Source organism: Saccopteryx bilineata, chromosome 2 (assembly GCF_036850765.1).
Source record: "Saccopteryx bilineata isolate mSacBil1 chromosome 2, mSacBil1_pri_phased_curated, whole genome shotgun sequence".
NCBI classification, from domain to species: Eukaryota; Metazoa; Chordata; class Mammalia; order Chiroptera; family Emballonuridae; genus Saccopteryx; species Saccopteryx bilineata.
The window spans coordinates 2,894,854-2,919,640 of record NC_089491.1 but is presented as its reverse complement, the minus strand read 5'-3'; the positions used below and the strand labels follow the sequence as shown (position 1 = coordinate 2,919,640).

Genomic DNA, 24,787 nt, shown 5'->3' with positions numbered 1-24,787 from the left:
CCCCCCCCCCCCCCCCCCCCCCCGCCAACTTGGGAGCTGTGTGACCTCAGGGAGCTTACTTGATCTCTCTGTGCCTCTGTGCTCTGGTTTGAAAGATGGGGCTGGAGAGAGTCCTGCCTCCCGGTGGCCGTGAGGACTGGAGTGCGGACATGTGGACAGGCAGGTGGCCCTTTGCTGGTCCCTGGGGGACCCGTGCCTGTTGGCCATTACCACTGGGTGTTTTGTTTTTCTCTCTGTCTGCCCCCCAGGAAGTGCCCAGGTGTAGCCTGCTCAGAGTGGGGCTTACCAGGGGGTCGTGAGCCCGGGGAGAGGGCCCCCCTGAGCTGTGCTTGGAGCAGGTGACGCAGATATGAGTCCCAGGGGAGGCCGAGGAGGGCAGAGTGGAAGACAAAGAGGAAGCCAGCGGGGGCCAAGGTCAGGGTTCCCAGGAACTTTCCTGCGGTAGCTGATCTGGTTGTCTGCGGGCGCCCAGTGTGAATGCGGGACCGCCGGGGGCAGGCAGCCCGGGGCAGCCAGGATCCCGGGTCTGGCGGGGGCAGCCAGGCGAAGCACCCATCCCTTCCCCTCCCCCACTCCTCCCCTGACTGGAGTCCAGGGCCTCCTCTCCCAGCTCTCTGAATCTCTGGGGAGGGGTGGGGACATGCAGGAAGGGCCCCCACCCCCGGCCCAGCCGGCCCACTTGCAGCAGACCCTCACCCAGCACCCACTTCCTCAGCTACCCGGGGGAGAGAGCCAGCGATGGGGGGGGTGGCTCCGGGCCCTGCCCGGTTCAAGGCTGGGATGAGATTCCCTGCCCGGCCACGCCAGGGTCAGCCTGGGGTCACTGCGCCTTTGTGTGTATCTGTAAGGGGGTGGCCACCGGGAAGGCCTTTCATTAACCGGACCCCAGCCTCAGGCCACCAGGTTGGGAAGAAGGGCTGGGAGCCTCCCCAGCAGGGACGCGGTGGCCCTGCCCTTGAGTTTGGCATTTGAATTCTACATGAGCCCGGAGGCGGCTACAAATAGCCCAGGAGATGGGGGCTCTGCTGGGCTAGGTGCTCGCCTGCTGCCCGGGGACCGGGAGTGGAGCTCAGAGGAGCAGCGAGGTGGGTGGCGAGGGGGCAGGACCTGGTCTCGGGTGGGCGAGGCCCTGCGTGCAACCGGGCTGCTGCATCCATCCGCCCCCGCTGACTTGCCCTCCTCGGCTGTGTGACACTGGGCGGTCACTTCAGCTTCTGTATCTGGAAATGGGGTGAGTGACAGACCAGGGTCTCGGAGCGCTGTGGGTGGGGACCATGGGGGACACACCGTAGGTGCTCCACCGAAGCTGTCTGTCCTTGCCTGGAAGCCGGAGGAGGGCAGAGCTCTTTGGGTTGGGGAAACTGAGGCTGGTGAGTGAGTGGTGGAGCAGGAAGGCCAGCCCAGGCTGGACGCGTGAGTGCCCCTTTGTCCTGGTGTGGTGGTGGCGAGCCTGTGGGACTTTGCCATTGTTTCTCCTGCCTGTCCCCCCCCCAGATAGCCCCTTATCACCCAAGGTTCCCTGCAGGAACCTCTTTTTCTCTTCAGGGTGCCCAGGCCCCACCACAAGGTGGCTGGCATGGAGGGGGCAGTGGTGGGGGCGGGGCAGGGCAGCCTGCAGCCAGTGTGGACAGAGGGACACAGAGCAGTGCACAGAGCCCAGCCCCCCCTCCCTGCCCAGCCCCCCCGACCCCAGCCACAGCCGCCCCCTCATCCCTGGGTTTTCATTAAAACAGCAGCGGCTCCGAGCAGCCCAAGGTCACGGTGGGGCTGCGAGGGGAGCTGAATGCGGCCATTACGCTGGCCTCTAATGTCCCTGCGGCCGTGGCTTGGTGCTGGCACAATCAAGCACCGGGGACACTCCAATTTCCGCCTGTCCCGCGGCGATCGTATTAGGGCCTGAGTGATCTCCTCCGGGGGCCGCAGAGAGGCGAGGGGGCGGCCGGCCCCGCCGCCCAGCGGCCCGAGCCCCTCTGCGTCTCTCCCTCAGGAACAAAGGGACGCACGATGGACGGACGTGGCTGAGAAACGGCCACACACGGGCCATCGCCCACGTCCCCCCTGCTCAGAGTTCGAGCTCAGTTCACGGCTGTGGGAAGCGCGCTCACTCTTCCAGATGCAAGGGCTGGGGGGGGTGCGGGCGCAGCCTGCGTGGCCCCCCCTCCACGTGGAGGTGGTTGGGGGTGTAAGGAGGCGCCAGAGGGGGTCCCAGCCCACCCGCAGGCGCCCTCTGGACCCTAGGTTCTGTCACCCTGTTAGTGAAAGGCCCGTGACCCCAGGCCCATAGCAACCCTGACCTGTCAGGTTACATTGGGGGGGACGTGAGTGTGGGGGTGTCGGGGGTGCTGTCTGCAGGGACCTGTGTCCCCCCCAGCCACTCTCACGATTGCACAGATGTCCACTCACAGCAGCCCATGTGGATGGGTCCCTATTCTGGAGCTGGAGGCTGGGATACCAGTTTTTAGAACTTGGCTCAGCAGAAGCTGGGAACAGCTGGCAGCCCCAGGCTACTCGGCAACAGAGGGGCCCAGCGCCCCGGGGGAGTCTTGGGTGTGCTGTGCTGGCTCCCCAAGGCGGCCTGTGTCTGGTCCTGCTTACGTGGCCGGACCCCAGGCACAGAAAGGGCCGCTGCCTGAGGGGTGGGGCTGACCGCAAAGGGGCCCACTGGGAAATTTGGGGGGCGGTGATACAATGTTGCTACCTGTGGATCCTGACTCTCAGGAGGGTACAGGAAAATGGTGAATTTTACTGAATGTAAGTTACGCCACAATAAACCCCCCACAGAAACCCAGAGAGGATTCTTTTCCCTTGCACCCAGATCCAGGGGCAGTCTGCGATGGGTCCGGGCTGGTCAGCCCTGCCTTTGTCCCTCTCCTTAGGAAGCTGGGAAGGGCTGTTGGGGTGGGGTGGGGGGAATCTCCTCTCATAGGCGGGGTGGGGGGCAGAAATGGGGCCCTCAGGGACCCCGCCCCTGGCTCAGCTTCTGGGAGAGGGCCCCCTGGGGTGCAGAAGGCAGGCTCAGCTGGGGACACGCCTGCCTCCTGAGCAGACAACAGGGGGGTTTCACAGACACACCAACCCCTCAAGGATTCCACCGTGGGGGCGGAGGCAGGACCGAGCTGGAATCAGAGCTCCTGGGTGCCTTGTCTGTCTTTCCCGTTGCTCTCTGATGGCCGGCCGATGAGCGCTGGGGGGGGAGTGCCCTTCCAAGGCAGGGTCCCATTCCCTCCTCCTCCTCAGCTGTGACTGAGATGGCAGGGGCTCTGTCCCTTATTCCTACAGGCTCACCGCCTTCTCCCGCCCTCCCCCCTCCGGCAGGGCCTGGGCAGCCCCTCCACCTCTCCCCCCCAACTGACAGCCCCCCCTGGAATTCCATGCTGGGGGGGACAGCTCCCGGGGGTGCCCCCCCATCCCGTGCTCTCTCCCAGGGAACCCTAACCCTCACAACACACAGCTACTGACATGGGGGGGGGTCCTGCATCTTCAATATTTATTATCCTACTGGCCACGTTAGACCGGCCACCTGTGACTGTTACCGCACCCCCCGCCCCACCTCAGAGGGAATGGGGAGCCCTCTCCTGAGGAGCAGGGGTCTTATAGCCTTCGGGTCCCCTGGATGACACATTTCGTGGCAAACCCACTTGAGGAGCCCCTGCTGTGTACGGGCCCCGTAGGGTGGGCCCAGGCCCTGTAGGGAGGGCGGCCGACAGCCAGGTACCCCCCAGGGCTGCCAGGGGGGCGGGAGGCAGAGAGAAACCGGCCACGTGCCCCGTCTGCATGCCCGGCAATGGGTGCGTCTAAGTGTTCTCGTCTCACAGATGGGAAAACTGAGGCCCAGACTGGGGCTGGAACACTGGTCTGTGCGACCCACGGGCTCCCCACTGTGGCCACACAGGAGACTCTCCCCTCTGCCCCTGCTAGGGCCTCTCCCCAGACCAGGTGTGCCAAGGTCTCTGGGCAGGGCCCTGGGCACCTGCATTCTGTAATGTTCCTGGTGGTTTGCGGGGGGCTGAATTGCAAGTCATAGGGAATATAACTTATCTCACATATGATTTAAAAAAAAAAATGTGGCCCTGGCCGGTTGGCTCAGTGGTAGAGTGTCAGCCCAGCGTGTGAGGGTCCCAGGTTCGATTCCCAGCCAGGGCACACAGGAGGAGCACCCATCTGCTTCTCCACCCTTCCCCCTCTCCTTCCTCTCTGTCTCTCTCTTCCCCTCCTGCAGCCAAGGCTCCATTGGAGCAAAGTTGGCCCGGGCACTGAGGATGGTCCATGGCCTCCCCCTCAGGCACTAGAATGGCTCCGGTTGTAACGGAGCAACACCCCAGATGGGCAGAGCATCTCCCCCTGGTGGGCGTGCCGGGTGGATCCCAGTCAGGCATGCAGGAGTCTGCCTCCCCGCTTCTCATTTCAGGAAAAAAAAATCTATATGATGTCCTGACTATAATATTAAGGAGGAATGAAAGAGATATCATTGATAACAAAGTAACTTGCTTTTGGTACGGAGATGCCGCGCCCATGCCCAGTAGAAGCCGTGGGAAGTCTTGCCCTGGTTCATGGATTTCCTGTGTGGGCCACAGCGGGGACGCATACAGCTCAGGGAGGTATGAGCCCCCGGCACCTGCAAGGTGTGTCTTTCTGTGATGTGACTTTCCCAGATGGTCAACTTCCAAACAGAACAGGGCACAGAGGCTTCAGTTTATAGGTGGACCGTGTCCTGGAAAATCCAGTGATTGCTAAACATGCACAGAAAACTCCGGGGTCTGGAAGCCTCTAGCTCAGCAATGTAAGTAGTCTCCACCCACCAGAACGCCTGGGGGGGGGCATAGAGAAGTCGGGGGTCAGAGTCAGGCACTGTCGCCGGTGGGACTGGCCGGCACCACGGGGGGCCCTTGCTCACTGTTTGTCAAGGGTGCCACCCCTGCCCTGGTCACTGGGACAACCCCAAATAGCCCATCCTGAATTTCCAAAACGCTCCTTTGGAGGCGAAGCTACCTAGCTTTAACCATCGTGATGTCAACCCCAGGGACAGGAAATGCTCCGGGGGACGTAGGGAGCAGCAGAGTGACCCGCAGAGCGTCCAGAGGCCCAGAGAGTGGGCAGGGGGGCACGACTGAGCACAGAGAGACCGGGGCCGGGACCGAGGGGAAGAGACTGAGGCACTGGTCCCAGGGTCCTGGAAGCTCGGTCCTCGAGAGAAAGAATGCTTCCGTGCAATATCCTTACAGATCAAAGTGAGCACAAAAAGTCTACAATACCAAAACACCCACTTGGTCAGCACAGAGGGCCTGCGTCCCTGAGGTCTCCTCTGGTCTCAGGCTCTGCCCGGGCCGAGCAGGCGGCTGCGGGGGGCTCGGCTCTCAGGGGCTCTGTCCCCGGCACAGGGGTGCTCTGGCCCTGTGGGCATCCCAGTCCCTGCGTGGCCACACTGCCCGGTACCTGCCGTCCACGCAGGGCCTCACCATGCTGTGCTGTTAGGTCCAGGTCTGGCAGACCAGAAGGAAGGTGAGAGGCCCAGGGGGAGGGCCGCTTGGGTTCCATGATCTACTGAGACGTTGTGGAACGTGCTGGATCAAGCCCCTTCGAGATCGATCGGTCTGGGGGGGCTTGGTGACCTCGCCCACAAGGCCATGTGGCTCTGATGGTGTTACAGAACCGGGCTGTGCCGGCCCATTCACGGGGCTTCAGCCTCCTGGCCTCTCTGGGGGGGGGGGCACAGAGGCAGGCGGCCCAGGGGGTGGGTGCCCTGTGGGGCAGAGGTGTCCGGTGGTCTGGGCTGCCTGCTGGCCACACCAGGCTAGTAAAATCCAAGTCTCTTGGGGGTGGGCCGGGGCACGACTGTTTTAAAACCTCCCCAGGTGACGCCAGCACTCGGCCAGGACTAAGAACCCGCCAGGACCTTCCCCGGCCAGCGGACCTCCCTGTCTGTGTAGTGAATTGTTTGAGCGTGGGCGTTGCCCCGGCTTCGGGGGGGGGGGGGAAGCAAACCCCCTGGGCCCCGTGTGCTGTGCGTGTGGCAATGCAGGGTGACCTGTCAGGTTTCAGACACAGTTCCTTTCAAAGCGCCTTCGCCACCTTGTCATTCTAAGACTTGTCGTTCAATATTAGCAGGATCGAGCCCGCGTCGCAAACGGGGTGGGCACGACCGTTCTCGGAGTCCTCTCACCTTGTGCCCGGACATCCCAGGTTTCTGTTCTCAGAGTGTCTGTCCCAGGGGTGTCCCCGGGGCTGCACCTTACTAGCCAGGAAGCTGAGGGACAGAGGAGCCAAGTCACCCTCCTGGGGGCCCTCAGGCCGGCCTGGAAGACGAGGGAGGGGTCAGAGCTGGGACCGGGGTCCCCTTGCAGCTCCAGCCCCGCCCCCTCCGGGCTGCAGCCAGCCCTCTCCATCCTTCCTTGGGGTGAGACCTCACCGTGCCCTCTCAATGTCACCCTGAGCCACAGCGAGGGCAGCTTCTCGGCGGCAACATGCGGCTTTAATCAGCCTGGTGGCCTGGCTGTCCCCGGTCCTTGCCGGGGTGACAGCAGCTCACGCTGAGCTAGCTGCTCCGTTTGCTGGGGGTGCCTCTGTAGCCACCAGACTGGAGGATGAAACGCAGCCTGACGCTCGCTGCGATGGAAGAAGGCTGAGCCGGCAGGGATGGACGGAGGGATGCCTGGAAACCCGAGAAGGGCTTTTTCACGGGCAGGGGAGGGGAGGGCAGGGAGGGCGGCGAGGACCGGACCTGGCGAAGGCGCCGCGTGGCCCCGTGGCGGGGGTGGCGTGGCCTCCAGCCCGTGGTTTTCCCCGCGGCTGCAAAGTGGGAGCGGAGTGCTAGGCCCCGCCTCGCGAGTGTTACGGGCGGAGCGTAGTCGGTGCCCCGGCGGCGGAGGGACGGCGATGGCTGTCGTCTGTGCGGACTGTACCGTGGGCATGACGGGCCCTACACCGGGAGGGCTGCGTGATGTCGGGGACCTCTCAGAGAACAGCACACGGAGAGAACCGTGGAATGGCCGGCTGGAGAACAGCTTCCCCTTCGATATTCAATTATCCTTCCCTTCCCCCACCCGCTCCCTCCCTCCTCCTTCCTCACCCCCCCCCCGCCCCCCCATCTGCAATTGGATTATTTCGGGCCCACAATGCACTTGTGTTAACACGTAGGAGCCTCTCCTGCGAGCACCCGGGGAACCCAATAAGCAGCAATCGCTGTGGCTTCTCTCTTGGGGGGCGGGGGGGTGTCGATGGGGGGAGGGAGAGCATGTCGTCTGGGGATCTCGGCATCATTCTCTCCCTTTTATGAACCGGAGAGACCAAGTGACTGGCTGAGGTCACGGCACAGTCCAGGGCCGGGGTCGGCCTAGGGTTCTGACTCAGGTCCTTTGGTCTCCGGTGTCCGTGGTCTTCCGTCTTGATATCCGGTCATCATTCTTCCACGTCCCTCCCTCGGGGCTCTGTGTGGGGTGTGTGTGTGTGTGTGTGTGTGTGAACGTGTCAGACCCCGTGTAAAGGCTGAGACAGAGAGCACACACAGGTCAGACTGCAGAGCAGAGGGGCTCAAATACCATGGGGGGCTTTGGGGAAGGGTCGCCGTGGCCGGGGCAGCGGCCTCTGCAGGTGGGTGGTCAGGTCGATGTCTCCTGGAAGAGGTGACCCAGAAGGCAGCACAGTGGTGGGAGGAGCCGGCTCTGGACGGCGGCCGCCGCGCACCGGCCGGTGTGGGGTGGGGAAAGCAGGGCCCTGTGGCGGGTCAGCCCTTGGTACCATCTCGTCCCCAGGCCTGTGAGGTGGCTCTCGCCCTCTGCTCGGACAGGAACTGGGTGCTGGGCCCAGTGTGTGGTCCCTGTGGTGCGCCCGGGGCCAGTTCCCGTCGGGCGTGTGGGCATCAGAGCCAGCGGAACCTGCTCCTTGGAGAAGACGGCAGCCCCACCCAGGTACTCTCCAAGTGGGAAGGGTTCACACGCATTTTTCTTTTATTTATTTATTTATTTATTTATTTATTTATTTATTTATTTATTTTTTTAGAGAGAGAAGGAAAGGGAGAGAGAAAGAGAGAGAGAGAAACATCGGTTTGTGGTTCCACTTATTCACGCTGTCATTGGTGGATTCTTGTATGTGCCCTGACTGGGGATCGAACCTGCAACCTTGGCAGGTCAGGACGATGCTCTAACAGCTGAGCTACCCGGCCAGGGCCTCCCACACACTTTTCTGTGACACCTGCCTGCATTCACGGGGTCCCTATTACCGGTAGAGCCCTTAGGAGTGTGAAGAGTTGCAGGTTTCTTGACAACACATGCTACTTCCCAGTCAGCTGAGGTCTCAAATACTGGGCGGCTCCCCCCGCCCCGGGCTGGTCCGAGGTTGACCTCGAGCCCCCACGGCAACGTACTCTCCCGAGAGCCTGGGAACCCCGCTGGGCCCGGGGTGTCCATCCTGCGGAGCCCGGCCCGCCGAGTGTCCACTTGGTTCGCTAGCCCTGAGGCCTGTTGCCTCATCAGGCTTGGTGCTTCCATGTGGAGGAGACAGGGGTCCCATGGCCTCCTGTACTTTATCCTGTTCCCTGGTGGACAAAAGCCAGCCAGTGGGAGAGGCTGGGGGCCTCCTCTGTGGCTGCCACACGGGACAGGCCTCCTCTCTGGACAGGTAGCCTTACCCTGTGAGTATGGCTGCCCTGAGGGAGGACACAGTGCAGAGACCCGCTGCCTGGGCCCCCTCCCACCGGGGGTGACTAAGAATGGGACACATGGGAGAAAGCTGGCCAGGCCAGGCCAGGCCAGGGGAGGAGAGGGGCTCGGGGAAGTGGAGGCTCTGCCCCGACCCCTGCCAGTTCCGCCGCTGAGCCCTCCTGGGGCACCGACTTTGGGGCAGCGAGCCTGTGAGCTTCTCATTCTCTCTGATTTAACTTAGCCCTATCAGTAGCCAACCTGGGCCCCCTCCCCCCTGCCGGCCATGTCCAGGCTCTGCTGGGCACTGACCGATCGGCCGGCCGGGCTCCAAGCTTCCGGGGTCAGATGGGGGATGGATACCCAGCCCCTCACTGTCCCCGGGCTGGAGGGTTCAAGGAGGCACAGTGTCTGGGGTCTGGCCCCCGTGAGTGTGTCCTGTACACGCAGTTTATCCACATCAATTTCCTTCTAATCAAAAAAAAATTTTTTTAACGGGGGTGAAATTCGCATACCACAAATCTACCCCCTCCTTGGAGTGGACAATTCAGCACACTAAGCACATTCACCGTCTTGTGCAACCAGCACCTCGTCTGGTTCCAGAAGCATTTCATCACCCCAAGAGAAACCCTGTTCCCCCACCCTCCTACCCCCCACCCCACCCGGCAACCACCCAGCCTCGTCCGGTCTCTAAGGACTCGCTTCTGCTCAGTTCGCAGAAATGGGATCGGACAGGACGTGACCGTTCACGTCTGTCTGGCTTCTGCCACGTCCCCTGATGGCCGGAGGAGGCCCCGCCGGGTGGTAGCCCGTGGGTTGGTGCTCCGGTCCTTTCCGGGGCTGAGGGATGCTCCGCCGTGTGCGCGGACCACGCTCTGTTCGTCCACCGTTGGCAGACGGGCCCGCACCAGGGCTGAGGGATGCTCCGCCGTGTGCGCGGACCACGCTCTGTTCGTCCACCGTCGGCAGTCGGGCACGCACCGGGGCTGAGGGATGCTCCGCCGTGTGTGCGGACCACGCTCTGTCCGTCCACCGTTGGCAGACAGGCCCGCACCGGGGCTGAGGGATGCTCTGCCGTGTGCGCAGACCACGCTCTGTCCGTCCACCGTTGGCAGAAGGGCCCGCACCGGGGCTGGTCCCGACCGCTTGGCTGAGGCGAAGGGCGCCGCGGTGTACGTGGTATGCCAGCGCTGGCTGGTGCCCCGTCTGCATCTCTTCAGAGCACGTGCAGAGGAGCGGGATTGCTGGGTCTTGGGGGCGATCCTGCGTTTAACTGTGTTTGAGGTACTCTCCCCCCGCCCCAGTTTTCCTGAATGTCCTTCTTTTGGATGGCGTGGCAGTTGGCCAGCATCCCACAGGCTTTGTGTCCCTCACCCCTCACTGCGATGGAGGCACTGCGGTGACTCCCACAGGCCAGGTGACACGTCACCTGTGCAGCCAGGACCCAGCCCCTGCATCCACTCCTCCCCGGTGGAGCCCCAGCCGATCTCCGCCTCCTCCGGGAAGCCCTCAGAGGGGCTTCCCCCCTTTCCCCTCCTGACCCATCTGCCTGGGCATAGAGCTCGGTGACAGCTTTGCTTCCGAGGACAAGCTCCTTGCTGGCGGTGACCTCGTGTCCTCGTTCTTGCGGCAGCCGCCCCTGCCCCCCTCCCCTGGGGACCATGCGCACAGTGGGTGTTTTATAGATCACCAGGTTGTGACTGTTGACGGGCTCCACCAGTTTCCGGGCTGAGCCCAGGACGGGGCCGTGGCCCGAACAGGCTCCGCGCTCTCTCTCTCTCCACGGCCGCCGCCGGAGGGGCTTTGGCGCCTGCTGGGCGCGCGGCACGGGCTGGCGTCAGCTGGCTTATGGAACCTCCTTCCGACTTAAAGGAAACCCTGTGTGTTTGGAGGAGAGGATGCTGCCAGGAGTGCCCGCCTCCCTTGCCTCTCTCCTGGAAAAATAGATCATTCTTTTCTTTCTCCCCCCTAGCAGAGCAGATGTTAACTTTCCAATAAACGGAGGGCGGAGGGGAGTAGATGAGAGACATTTAGCAAAGTATCACTGAGCAGGCCAGACTTACCACTCTGATTTCAACGGGGACTATAAAATTTTATGAGCTATTAAATTGTCCTGAAGCTCCTTGAACGCACAAGCTCGAGAGTCTGCGATTGCCCATTAAGAGAGAAGTGGGTTACATCAGGAGAACTTTTACCACTGACGCTCGAGTGTGTTCCATCAATAAAACTTTTAACCAGCCGGCCGTGTGGCGTGGGGCAGATTCCATGGGTCCCACTGTGGACTGGCCGGTCAGCGGTCCTGGACATGTCCATGAGCATGGACATCGCTAGACAGCAGGGCTCTCAGCCAAGGCGGGTCGCCTCTCTAAGCCTTCCAGAAGGTTCTGCGTCCTGCCTGGGGGTTCCATGGTCATGGGCTGGAATGGAGGGGGGCTCCCAGAGACCAGCATGTCACAGGGGTGCCCACCAAGGACTCGGAAGGGAGCCCCGTGGCAATACCTTGGCCTGAAACCCCCCTGGGAGGGGTGTGGGCTGCAGGCCAGCCAGCCCTGCAGGGGTGAGTGTGGCAAAGGCAGGGCCGGTGGTCCCAGGAGGCAGGGGCAAGGGCGCCCCGTGATAAAGCTCCTCGCTTTTATAGACAAGAACTGGGGCTCCGACAGGGTGTCCAAGACACTGTGCAACTGACGCCCTGGACGCCGGGCCAGTGTCTCTGTGCCACCGGTTGTAGGTGGGACGCTGCACCCCTGGATGGTAGGCGTCTCACCAGGGGAGTGAATGTGAAACTGTGGGACCCTCGGGAGGGGAGGTGCCCTCCTCGGGGGGTCTGTCTACCTGCAGCCGGAGGACTGCGGAGGAGGAGCCATCGCTACAGAGGTGGGCTTCCGGAATCCTCGCAGGACTGTGACTTCTCGCTGACCCACGGTCTGCGTCGGGGGGCGGTCTGCCGTTTCCCGGTCTGCTGCCCTTGGCGTTGGCGTGAGCTCCAAGGCCAGAGGTGCCATCCTGCTGGACAGAGGGGAGGTGGTCGTGGGGACGCTTGGACTTGAAGAGGATGAATGCCCAAAGGAAGAGAACTCGGAGCCTTCTTCATCTCCTCGGGCCTCTGTGTTCGCACCTGTAGGAAGGGGGTGATCGCATCTGCTTTGTGGTGGGGTCCAAGGCACGAGACGGGCCTCACACCCACCTGGCATGTTGAAGTGCTCAGGACATGGTGGCTTCACCGGACCAAAGAACACTTAGTTTGTAGGGAAAGAAGGAGAGGTCTGGTGATAACAGTGAGGGGAACAGAGTCAGCTTTGCCTTTCCCCCTGAGGTCAAGACTAGGAGGGCTGGTCGATGGCGGCCTGACAGCCGGCCACCTGGGTGTGACAGGGCGGGGAGGCCAGCCTGCCCAGGGCGGACCAGGAGCCTGGCCTTTGGGAATCCCGCTGAGCTCAGGGGACTTCGAGGGCCCACAGCTGCAGTTGTTGAGGCAGGTTTAAGGGCCATCTGGCGACTGCGTGTCCATTCTCTCAGGGCTGGGGGGGGGGGATGTAGGCAGGTGGGGACGCCTGACCAGGCAGTGGCGCAGTGGATAGAGCGTCGGACTGGGACACGGACATCAAAACCCTGAGGTTGCCGGCTTAAGTGCGGAATCACAAATATGACCCCTTGGTTGCTGGCTGGAGCCCAAGGTCACTGACTTGAGCAAGGGGTCACTGGCTCGGCTGTAGCCCCCACCCCTGGTCAAGGCACATATGAGAAAGCACTCAATGAACAACTAAGGAACCACATCGAAGAACTGATGCTTCTCATCTCTCTCCCTTCCTGTTTGTCCCTATCTGTCCCTCTCTCTGTCTGTTAATAAATTAATAAAAATAAATAAGAATAAAAAGGTGGGGATCCTCCCCCCAGGGGCACGGCTGTCCGAGGTGCTGCCTGGCCCTTGGTCTTCCGAGTCCCAGGAGCACGCCGGTGACGTGCCAGAACGGTTCCTTAGCCACAGCTCCACCTGAGCTCCTGTTCCTGCCCCTCACTTCCTGTCCACAGGGGGTGGGGGATGGGGGCCGAGGCACCCCTGGCCTTTCCACCCTGCCTGGCAGCCCCTGTTCTCAAACCTTGGGCGCTGGGGAGGCGGGGAGTCCCGGCCCCTGGCAGGCAGCCGGCTGGAGGGCTGGCGCCCGAGGCCAGAGCCCTTGCATCAGACCCGTTGGGCAATTCCTGCTGGCCGCGCTCTGCTGGGGGCTTGGCTTTCCCGTCCAGCGTCTGGATTAGCACAGTCGGCTTCCTATCGCTGTTTATGTGGCCGGCGCTTGTCTCCGGGGCCTCTGGAGCCTGCGTCTGTGTCCAGCTGGGACCCCTGCGAGGCCCAGGCTCCACAGTCAGGACGACGGTCCTCCGAGGACCGCAGCCCCCGCCGCGATGGAGCCTGCGGCCTGGAGAGGCCCCCGGGGTCAGCGGTTTCCTGGGGCAGCCCAGGCAGAAGGGCCTGCCTCCGACAGGGTTTCGGGGGCGCGTCTGCATGTAGCACCAGGCAGGAAAGCCGGCCTGCTGTCGGGCAGTGTGCTCGCCAGACCCCAATTAGCCTGTTACGTGGAGGTCCGTGGCCTTCCTGCCTGCCTGGTGATAGGGCCGAGGGGCCTCTCCCCGCTGGACCCCTCCCCTGGGGCCCCTCGCTGATTCCTGGAGTCCCACGACCCAGGATGCCTCAGGGGTCAGAGGGCGCGCTCAGCCTCCCTCTCAGCTGGGTCTGGAAGAAGAAGGGGCTCTGGCCTGAGGCTGTGACCCGACCTTGCTGCCCGGGTGCTGCAGGGCTGGCCGGCCGGTCAAGCCGCGTCCCGCTGCGGGTCCGAGAAGGAGGGGAGCAGGGGCGGCTTCGGGGTCTCCCAGAGAGTTCGGCGTGGGTTCCAGCCTGCAGTCTGTGCCCTTCTCCGTTCTCCCACTCCCGGCCTTTGGCTCAGCAGGGACTTGTAGGGGCCCCGTGTCCACAGTGTCGCATTTCCAGGGCGAGTTCGCCTGGCAACCCACTTCTCAGCCATTTCCACCCTAGTATGAATCAGCTCTTCAGCCTGGATGCAGAGTGGGGAGGGGAGGGGACTCGGCTCCCTCCCTGTGTGCGGAGTGCCTGACCCAGCCAGGGAGCCTTGGGGAGCAGGAGCAGACCCTGGGTTCGAGGCCCTGGCCCTCCACGGACTGTGTGACCTTGGGCATGTTAGGTGACTTCTGGCTGTGGGCGTGAGGCCCAGCTCCGGGGGGGGGCAGGGAAGAGGGGCACAGAGGCAGCCCCCCCACCCACGCCCTGTGGTTTCCAGGGCAGGGACAGGAGGTGCTGCGTGGATACTGGGGCTCAGGGAGGGGAGGCCCAGTCTGTGGGAAGAATGCGGCGTGGCCCTGAGTTCTGTCCCCCGTGAGGCTGTCTTGGTGGCATGGCATGTGACCCCTCCTCTCCGTCTGCCTTACCCCTTCGCTGCCTGGCTGGGTCCATGTCCAGTGCCTCTGTCACTCCCCTGGGGACGGCGGGCAGGTGGGCGTGACAGACCTCCCATGGCCAGGACCAGCGCTGGGCACACTGAGGGTGCCCCAAGCACCTCTCTGCGCTCCAGCCGGTGGGGAGGGGGGCGCTGAGGACCTGGGGGCAGGCCAGGGCGTGTTACCCACCCCCCCTCCACGCCATGTGCCGCCCTCTGCTTTCCTGGGTGGGGCGGCTGGCATGGAGATCGCGGTGGCTCCGTTTGTCCCTGGGCATTTCAGAAAGCGGATTCATTTGGCCTGTGGTTTCTGAGTCGTTTTGGCTCACAGGTACCCAAGGCTCAGCCCCACCGGGGGCCTCCCGCCAGCTGCGGGGCTCCCGAGGGGCGGAGGGCCTGGCAGCCCTGGAATTGGCTGCTGACCGCTGCCCCCTCACACCTCCCCCTCCCCCCGGCTCCTCCCGCCCCTCCACGTCCCAAATGGGCTTCCTGGCCAGGATGCGTCCCGCTGCAGCCAGGCAGCTGGGGAACGGGGGACACTTCTCTGCTTCCCGCGAGTCTGGGCAGGAATCCAGGGACTTGGCCCATCTCGGGCTGCCCAGCTCTGCAGCGGCACCGAGGACGAAGGGGGCTCTGGGGACAAGCCCTGGGCCTCGGGTGGCACTTGTGTCACCGGGAGTGGAGCAGCCTGTGGGGGACATGGCCCTCACTGGACGGGCAGGCCTAGGACACCAGCCCAACCCCTTGGGCCAGCCAGGAGGGGTGTAGCTGAGGGGCTGGGCAGACGGGAGACACCCCGGGACCCAGAGGTACCCCCCTTCTCTGGGTCTCAGTCTCCTCCTCCTCACCAGTTCCCCCATTCCCTTGACGGGCATCAACTGAGCACCTACTGTGTGCCCAGCGCCGTTGTAGCCAGCTCTCCTAATCTGCCACCGTTATGTTGGCTCCTCCTCCAGGAAGTCCTCCCTGCCCTCCTCACTCCCCAGGCCAGGCCCAGTGCCCCGTTTTGTTCCCAAGGTTTCCCGTGTGTCCCCTGCAACTGGGCACCTCCCAGCTGCCCAGGCCCTGGCTTGGGCCTGTTCCCGGGCGCACTCACTGGCCTGAGCAGTATCCCTCCTGCGTCCACTCCTGAGTTGGGCAGATTGAGTGTTGGGGGCTGGTGGGAGTGAGGAGTGGGGGAGGGATTCCAGGAGGAGCTGACACTCTGACGGCCCTGCTGCAGTCAGAGGACAGGGCCCAGACCCGGCCACGTTCCCCCTGTGGACGATGTTGGGGGACACGCTTCTCGGTGGCAGGCACCTTGCCCAGAGCACGGGCTCCGTTCTAACCTCTACCGCTGGCCTGAGAGGGAGAGGGCATCCGCCCACTTTACAGATGAGAAACCGAGCCGCGGAGGCTCTCGCCGCGTGTCTCAGGGCGACAGAGTGGTGAGTGACCGGGCTGGCTCTGGGACCCGGTCTCATCACGAAGGCCTGCGCCATGCGGAGAGCACAGGCCCCCCCAGCGCCTGGGGGGGGGGTCCCGTAGAAGCTGCTGTGTCCTCAGCTCCGCAGGCCTTCTCGCTTGGGTTACCCCAGCTCCTGTGCAGGCCTGGCCTTCAGGGACCAGGTCTCCGAGCCCCACCTCCCTCACTGAGCTTTCCGGGGCGCGGCGTGAGCTCCAGCTCCCTCCCACGGTGGCGGTGGTGCTACCCCGGGGCGTGCTGGGGAGTGCTGTGCTCTGACACGCGTGTGCCCTGTGTACGTGCAGATGGACCCAGACACACACACACACACACACACACACACAGAAACACCCTCGGGTGTTCACATACTCCGTGCTCACAGCAGAGGCGTGTGTATACACGTACCCTGGCGGCTCCAATACGCACACACGTGGAGCCCGCATCTGTGCACGCCAGCCGCGGCCTGGAGCACAGGCGTGCGCATGGAGACCCACCGCCACGCAGGACCCACCGCCCCTCCGCCCAGGAGCGTGTATCCCTCCGCCCCGGCCGCCCCGTGCCCCCAGGCCCCCGCCCCCGCTCCGGCAGCTGGGCCCTCTTTTGCAATCCTTGCATTTATTTCTCAGTCTTCTCAGGCACAGGCTTTCAAAACACTCTGGGCTTGTTTACTGAGCTGCGCAAGAACATTCTGTCTCCTCTCCAACTCGGCCTTCCAGAAGGATCAGGAACGTGCCCATCTCCGCGCTGGGCCAACTGTGCGCCGTGCCAGCCGCGGCCCCGGCCTCTTAAAGGGCCAGCTGGGCTCGCCCGAGAGCGGGTCGGCGTGCGGGCTGGGACAGGGGCCCGCTGGGCAGCTCCCTCACCCCACCCCGCCCCCATGGCTGCTGGCCCCAGACGCGGATGTCCCTGTTGACACGGAGATTGGGAACCAGCACAGGGGTGACTGGGGGGAGCTCCCTGCGTCTCGGCAGACCACCGGGCGTACTGCTGCTCGTAGGACGGGTCCTCCACCCCACCCCCCACCCCCGTCGTGTATCATGATCACCTTGTAACCAAATGAGGGAAGGCCTCGCCGCTGCCCAGGCCAAGTGGGGAGGGACCTGCTGTCCAGGCACTGCCCACTCAGCTGCCCCCCAAAACAGGGGCGGGGGGTAGGGGCAGTGAGCCGTTCTTTTCTGTTCACGTCTCTCTAAGGCCCCGTTACGTGAGCTCCACTGTCCCCCGGGGGCCGCACAGGGCCCCGCTCTGCGGAGGGCTACAGAGGAGGTGCCGTACCCTGAAAAGGGACGGCCACCTAGACCCGGGTGCGGGGGTCCAGGTTTGAGAGAAGGGCTGAGTCATTCTGTGGAGAGCCCCCCCCTCCCCCACCACATCCTCCTGGCTGTTGGTCAGTGGGAGAATGACCTTTGCTTGTTGCTCTCACACGGCTCCTCCTGGAGCCTCTTCCAGGGCCCAGCGTCCCCCTCCCCCCCTCCGGCCCCTCGCTCCGGCTTCCGGCCTCGACAGTGACCACCCTTCGACAGCCAGCACTCGGCCTACCGCAGACCTGTCCCCTTCATCCCTCCTTCTCTCTCGGACCTGCCCCCCCCCAGGCCCTGCTGCCTCTTGAGCACGAGGCCCATTGGGGTGTCAGCCTGCTTGGTGGGTGCATCTCCATGGCGTAGACTTGGAGCAAAGGAGTGGTGAGCCCACCCCGCTCCTCTGAGGCCTGTTTTTTTTTTTTTTGCCAGGAACACAGTATCCAAGGAAGGGTGTCGGCAGGAGGTGCAGAAGCAGAGCCAGCCCTGGAGGGCAGCCGGGTGGGGGAAGCAGACAGAGGAGCTGTGTTTTTGGTCCTAAGTGTTGTGCTGAGCTTCCTGGCCGCCAGGGCAAAAAGGGAAATGTGACCAGAGAGAGGCTCTTCCTTTTCAGCAGAGACCCCTGTATCACACTGTTTACTGGAGGGTCCTTAGATCCAGGCCCGGCGGGGCAGGTGGTCTGAGGGAGACTGCTGCCTACACCCTTCCTGGAGCTCTTGCTGGAATCAGCTGTGAGAGGTGCCTGCTGAGGGTGCCAGGTGTGGGTGTTTGCACTTCAGCTGGGGAAGGGGTCTGGGGGTAGCCCTCACCCAGGGAGTGGTGAGGAGGAGGAGGAGGAGGATGGTGATGATGGAACTCCATCCAGGCCAGTGGAGGACGGGGCACAGGACACAGGTGTGAGGCACCTGGTACTTGGGACCCCTGAGTCCTCAGAGCCTGGTGAACCCAGGCCCGGCACGGGGCGGGGGGCCCCGGGTGTGCGTGAGGTTCCTAGCCGTCACTGTGGGTCTGGCCCCGCTGCGGCTATGGCAGGGCTGGCTGCAGGATGTCAGCTCTCCGAGGCACAGGGACGCAGGGATGCTGGCTCACCACAAGGCCCCAGGCAGACTCCCACCCCAGCTGGGCTCCTGGGTCTCTTCCCACGGGCCTGATGCCCCGCCGAAGGCTGGAGGAAATCTGACTCCTACACAGCTCAGACCGGGCCTGGCAGGGCCTACCCTTAGCCTCCTTCGGCCCACACAGTGACACGGGGCATTGAGGCCCAGATACCCAGGAGCTGGGAGGGCTCAGCCCCCCACTGTCCTCACCCTACAGGATGCCACCGGAAGGCCTCCTCTGGCTGCTGGAAGTGACTCTGCCCATGCTCCCTTCCCTCCCGAGTGTCCACCCTTGTCCGGAGCCCCTGGCATGATGGGTTCACAGACACTGTCCTCGCTGGCACTTCTGTCTCTTTGGAGGTAGCTGTCCCGCCTCCAGACGCCTCTGCCTTCTTCTCCTGCACCTCCAGGGCCGTCCACCCCAAGCCCCACCTTCCAGGCTTAATGGTTCAAAATGCCCCGTTTTGATCACCTGTCTCCCCCGTGAGGGCGCCTGTCCCCCCCCCCCCCCTCTAGCACGTGTTCTTTTAAAAATCAGCCTGTGGCTTCACTTCTGGGGCAGGAACGGCCGTGACCGTGACCTGAGCCAGGCAGGGGTGGGGTGGTCCCAGGACACTCCCCACACCCTCCCCGCTGCCCTGCCGGGGGGTCTGGGGCAGGGCGGAGCTCCCCAGGTCTGAGCCTGATCTGCGGCAAGGACGACCCCAGGACAGACGACCCCAGGACGGACGACCCCAGGACGGAGGCAAGGCTCTGCTCCTTCCTCGGAGGCAGCCTCTCCAGGGTTGCTGCCCTCTTCCTGAGCGCCTGTCCTGGGGGGCAGGGGCCTGCCCAGCCCCAGAAGCCCCGGTCACCTGGACCTTATGCTGAGGGGCTGGGGGAATCAACATGGTCTAAGTCTGTTGGTGACTGGGACCTGAGCCCTCGGGCGGCTCCGCGGGGCTGATTCCTGGACAGGGAGAGGCGGCCATGGAGACAGCGCAGTGCCTGCTGACCCGACGACGCCCACGGGCCTGAGTCAGCCGGGCCTGTGCAGGCCCGGGCCAGTACCTGCCTCCCGGCCCTCGGGGGAGGCAGTCTCCTCCTGGGAGTGGGAACGGCGGCGTCCAGCGCTTACAGCAGGGGCCAGTGGGTGACTGCCACTGGTGCTCTTGTCGGTGAGGCTAGGGCCACGGGGGAGATGGGGACGCAAACCCACCTCTGCAGGGCGGCCCCCCCCCACCCGACCCCCAGGTGCTGCGTTCTGGGCTCCCAGGACTGGCCCGGGAGGAGCAGGCTGTGTCCCTGGCCCCCAGGCAGGCCCCGCACGGGGCAGCGCTGCGCCTGGTCCAGGTCATCCCCCGCACACAGTGCTCCCTCCTGGTGCTTCCTGGTGTCCCCCTCTCGCAGCTGGGCATTGTTCCCTGAGCCTTCCGCACACATCAGTTCCCGGGGGTCCCTCACCACTGGCCGACCCCCTCCAGCCCTGCCCCGCACGGCAGCCCGAAGGGTCTTCTAGAACACGGGTCTGACCGTGTCACTCGGGACCTGCCCACACCTCTGCACCTCGGCGTGAGCCACACACCCCACGCTGGCTGGTGGCCTCCTTCTGTCTGGCACACAGCACATTGTCATCCATGTCCAGCTCAGATGGCACCTCCCCAACCTCCCCAAGGCTCCCTCCCGTCCCTGACGGAGGGGCCTGGCCACCACCTCCCCCGGCCCTGGACAGTGGCTACTACTTGTGGATGCCGTGGGTTCATGCTTTCACTCATCTCTCCTCACTTCACCCGCTTTCTGCAGGCGCCCAGAGAGCCTGGACCTTTGCTCAGGGCGTCCCGGTGCCAGGGGGGTCGTCTGGCAGGACACGTGTGTGCCAGCATTTCCTAGTCCCCACAGCTGTCTCTCTGCAGCCTCCTCGCTCCAGGTGGGGCAGGAGCCGAGGGCAGGGGCATCGGTCAGGGGCCTCAGACTGGAGGTCAGAGGGGGCTCTGGGCTCGACGGCCCCCAGGAGGCCTGCGATGTGGACACGTCCTTTCCTCTCTGGGTCTCAGTTTCCCGGGCTGTGGAATGGAGCACGGAGCTTGGAGTTTAATGGGCCAGGGCCACGAAGCGCTTGGTGAACCGTGTGCTGGTGGTGACCACACACGTGAGCGAGCGTGTTCAGCGCCACCCGGATCCCGTCTCCAGTGGGCCTGGACTTCAGAAAAGCCTTCGGGCCTCCCCAGTGGCTGCGGCAGAACATTCCAGGGCAGGGCCCCTCGCACAGCCCACTAAGGCCTCTTCCTTCTCCCTCCTGCTCTGGGGGGAGGGGCTGCTGACCCCCTGCCCCACACGGCGAGGTCCCATGTGACCGCGTGCGCCTCCAGGTGGGTGTCCCAGGCCCCTGAGGTCTTCGGGCCCCGGTGAGGACCACACTGGTGCCAGGGTGCGCGCCCCTCACCCCAGAGCCTGGGAATTACTCCTGGCTCATGTCAATAGCCTCTCTCTCCCTCTCTCTCTCTCTCTCACACACACACACACACACACACACACACACACACACACACACACACCCGTGAGTGTCTGTTTATCCCGTTCCCATGGCCATGTCCCGGCTGGATGTTCCGGAAAGCCTGGTGCCCGCTCGGGGCTGTAATTTTCCTCTTGGAGGCCTCTCCTCCCCACACTTCCCCTCTCCACAACCCTCATTGAGAACGAGGGAGCCCGGGGCCGGGGCAGGGGTGTGCCCAGAGCCCGGATGGGCGGGGTGGGTGGTGGACGCTGGGTCTGACCGGCCCTGCTTGGGCTTCCCTGACTCCGTTCTGGGCGGCACCGGCCTGGACCCGCCACTCGGTTCTCTCCCTGATTCCCCGGCACCTCCGGGCCTCGTTCTTTCCTCCCTACCCGCCTCCTCTCCCCTCTCGCTCACTGCCCCAGTGCTATGGGCAGCGCCTGCCCTCCTGCGGCCCGCGCACAGCTGCTGGTCCAGGGACCCCAGCCTGAAACGAGGTGGCCCGCCTTGGCCAGGCCCGGGAGGCGACGTGTTTCCCCAGCTGGCCCCCAGCTCCCCTACCCCGGCTGGTGCGGGCGGGAGGGCGGATGTGCAAGGGTGGGGCGCCCAGGAGGTCTGAGGGTGTCCGCTCTTGGCCGTGCCCGCAGAGGCAGCGGCCGACGGCTTGGTTTCCACCTCGGTGAGTCGCCGTGAAGGAGGGGAAATGGGTTTGTGGAGAGTTGAGAAATATCGGAGATGATCCGTAACCGACCTGCTGGGGAGGACGGGCGACCCTGCCCTTCCCCCCAGAGCCCGCGTGCCCACGCCCCTGAGGCCGGCCTCCTGTGTGGCCACCCGGGCTGTTCAAACAAGTGTGGTGGCCCCCATTGGATGGGCAGGTTAACTGAGGCCCAGGCAGACTCATGGGGCCTTGCTCAGGGCTGCGGGCTCCTAGGGTTGCCTCCGAGAATGATTTATCCAAGGGCGCCAGGGGCCAATCTGGCTGCCCTCCCCCCCCCCCGTGCCCTGGGGCCGGCGGGGACCCCGGGGGTCCTGGAGTGTTTCGTCCCCTGAGTTTTCCTGCCGGCTGCCTGCTTCTGATTTATCCGCACAACGCACATCAGAGGATTTGGCCCCAATCCGAAGGGCTCTCCCTAAGCCTTTTTATCTGAGAAACAGGAAGCGGTGACTTTTGCCAGAAGAAAACTGAGGGACCAGGCTCGGGGCTGTCTCCCTGGGAGCCGACCTCTGGGTTCAAACGGCCTTAAATGACATTCAAGGCCTCTCCCACCCACCAAGCCCGGAGTGGGAAGGGGGCCAGGGCGGGGGGAATGTCGGAGCCTGGTTCTGCGGCGCCTGGGGCTTCCATGCAGCCCGCCGGCCACTCTTAGCCGGTGTCCTTCCTGGGCCTGCGTGCCCGGCCTTGGCATCCTCACTGTGTGAGGGTTGGTTGTGGGGTATTTCACACAACCAACCCTCTGGGTTTCGTGAGAAGTGGGCAAGCTGTGCAGTGTGGGGGTGCACTGTGCTGCATGGTCAGTGGTGGTTAGAATTCATCAGTGAGTGGTTAGTGATCTGGGTGCATTGCTCACCCCATGGTTGCCTGGCCCTCTCAGGCCCCTAGGTCACCCACCTGTCTGTAATATGCCCCCTCTTTCCCATCCACACAGCTGGGACCTGGCCAGTCTGGTGGGCTTAAACGCATGTGCTCTGGCCGCTGGCCGGCTCTCTGCTCAGCCCCTCCCTGAGCCTTGGGGTTCCCTGTGCTCTGGTGGGTCAGTGGCATCCACACACCTTCTGCGGACAGCACTGAGCACGGGAGCCGCTCAGGGAGGGCAGCAGGCTGTGTCCACCTGGATGGCGCTGCAGTGTGGGCCCCGGACCCGGGTCCTCTCTGGAGGCTGGGTAGGACCGGCCCCCGGGTCTGGGAGGTCATCCCCTTATCACCAGGTCCATCCAGGCTATTAGCAGCGTCCACACCGGGGGCGGGAAGGGCGGCCGCCCCCTTTGGGGGGCAGGGCCACAGCTGACCCGAGGAGAGCGTCCAGGCGCAGGGCAGCCCGTTCCTGCCTCTCTCTTTCTGAAAGAGGGTATTTTTGTGGCCCTGCTGCTTTTTAATTCGGCAGAGCAGTCCAGGCAAGGTGGGTGGAGACAGGAGGGCTGCTGTCTCTCTCCGTCCTGGAAGGAGGCTGGGACTCCGGCTCAGGGGCACCGCCAGGCTCCCCCAGCTGGGGTGGGGGGCTGCCTGCCCTGGGGGCGGACTCCCAGACTCCCACTGGTCCCCTTGCTGGTTGGTGCCCGGCACACCGGGGCTTCCCATCTCTCCCGCTCCCAAACCCTCAGCTGGTCCTGACCTTGACCCCTGGCCCCGGGGTCAGCATGCTTCTCCACCTGCAGGGCGCAGGTCAGGCTCTGGGTTTTAGGTCTAAGGACCGCAGACCGCGGGGCACGAGTGACAGGCCGCACCACCACCACGGTCCGGATCTCGCCGGCGTCCGCGGCCGTGGCCCCGCTCTCTGCCTGCAGCAAATAAATAAATTGATTAGCGCCACGGCTCTCGGGGAGGTTGACGCCGGTTGTGTTTGTGCACGGGGGTGGAAGAGATGTCTCTAAATTTAATTATAATTTAAGTGTAAAATATGCCTCCCCGGGGAGGGAGTGTGGCGCCTCCTGCGGAATCACTCCGCCGCTCTCGCCCAATCACCCCCGGAACGAGGCCGCCTCTGTGCGCGTGAGCGGTTGATTTCCAGGCACCGGTAATAGGCGAACACAACATTTAAAGTCATTTTGCCCAACGTTGCTTTTGAGGAGGGACGGAGATCCGTATTTAAAGACCCGTTTTATCACTTTGGAGCGTTACCTGGCGCTCCCTGCGGCCCCCTGAGCTGGCACCACGGTCCTCCACGCCCTGGGCCCCCTTCATTCATTACCGGATGGGCTGGCTCCGATCTGGCAGCGATGACACTAGATAACAGTATGGGTCCCCGGCCGGCCGGGAGCGGGGCAGCCTCCGAAGATGGACACCCGCCCCGCGGGCCCCTCATGAACTAAGTCAGGGCGGAATTTACCGGCCCCTTCGGGAGGCCTGGAGTTGGAGTCGGGCTTGCAGGAGGCATCTCTCCGCCCACCCTCGCCCTCGGCCTGGGGGTGGGGGTGGGGAAGGGATGTGATTCCAGGAATACAGAGGGGTGGCACCGACGGGGGTGGGGTGGGGGAAGTGGGGGGAGCCCACTGCCCGGGCGGGTGACGACGTGCTATTTTCATGGCTCCGCCGTGGAGGGAAGAGAACGGCTCTCGTCATGGCAGGAAAGCCACACACGATCACACGGAACGGTCCCCGCTGCAGGAGCGCTGGCACTGGCTGCCGGGCTCCTCTGCGTCCCTGGGGTGCGGTGCTGACGCAGAGCCAGCTCAGGGAGGGGCTCAGAAACCAGGGCAAAGGGGCGCGCGGGTGGAGACAGTGGCACGGGGACACAGCCAGGGTGAAGGGAGCTGCTGGCTCGGTGTCGTCAGCATCGGCACCCTGAGGAACCCCGACACATGCAGGCGCCCAGGCTCAGGGGTGCTGTCAGCCTCCCCGGGGGAGGATTCCTGATTTGCCGCTCACCACGGTGGCGACTTTGGGAATCTCAGGAAACCCCTGTGTGCCATGCCCGGGGTGGCGTAAGTGGGGCTCCGAGCTGCTGCCCGGGAACCCTGGAGGGCAGCTTGGTGGGTGGCAGGACTAGTTACCCTGACACCACTCATCCTGCTGAGGGGCGTGCAGGCGCGTCCCATGATCCAGGAGACGAGGGTGTCTCCAGTGAGAAGGGCTTGGTTGGGGTGGCCGAGAACCTACTGTCCTCAGGGAGTTAAGTGTGGATGCCTGGTCCCTCGAGTGCCTGGTCCCTGGACGCTCCTGTAATCTTCATGGTCAGGTCCAGCGGACATGCGCACAGTGTGGCGGCAAGCACCCACCATGGGATTTGCGGGTACCCCCATGGGCTGTAGTTTCTGTGCTGTCACTGTCACTATGAAATGCTCGAGGTTGTCACGTTTCACGTCCTGGCTCTTGTATGCTGTTCCTGGTGCCACTCTCCCCTCCCCCCCAGTCCTTCAGTGAGGAAGATGAGTGGATCCTGGAGTCTCGTCATTTGCAAGAAATGACCCTTTGGAGACCAGCAGAAATCTGAGTTCTTGGCTTTCCTTGAATCCAAGGATGCTGGAGAGAGAGAGAGAGAGAGAGAGAGAGAGAGAAGGAGAGAAGAAGGGGAGAGAGAAGGAGGGGAGAGGAGAGGGAGACGGCTCCTCTCCCCTGAGGAGGGGACCAGCCTGGTGCGCGGTACGGTGGCTGGGTGCAGCGCTTTAGCTGGCAGAGGGACAATGCCCCGTGAAGACTTAAGACGTCGCTCTTTCTGCTTCCACCCAGCCCTTGGC

The 24,787-nt window shown here is 63.9% G+C and overlaps 1 long non-coding RNA gene across 1 annotated transcript; it reads right to left on the bottom strand.

Annotated features, from left to right (window-relative positions):
• Nucleotides 1-10,699: 10,699 nt before the first annotated feature.
• LOC136322712 (uncharacterized) lies at nucleotides 10,700-14,175 on the bottom strand. The gene is made up of 2 exons (XR_010728854.1): nucleotides 14,073-14,175; nucleotides 10,700-11,636 (listed from the first exon to the last, which is right to left on the bottom strand). It is a non-coding gene; the product is annotated as an uncharacterized lncRNA (long non-coding RNA).
• Nucleotides 14,176-24,787: the final 10,612 nt, after the last annotated feature.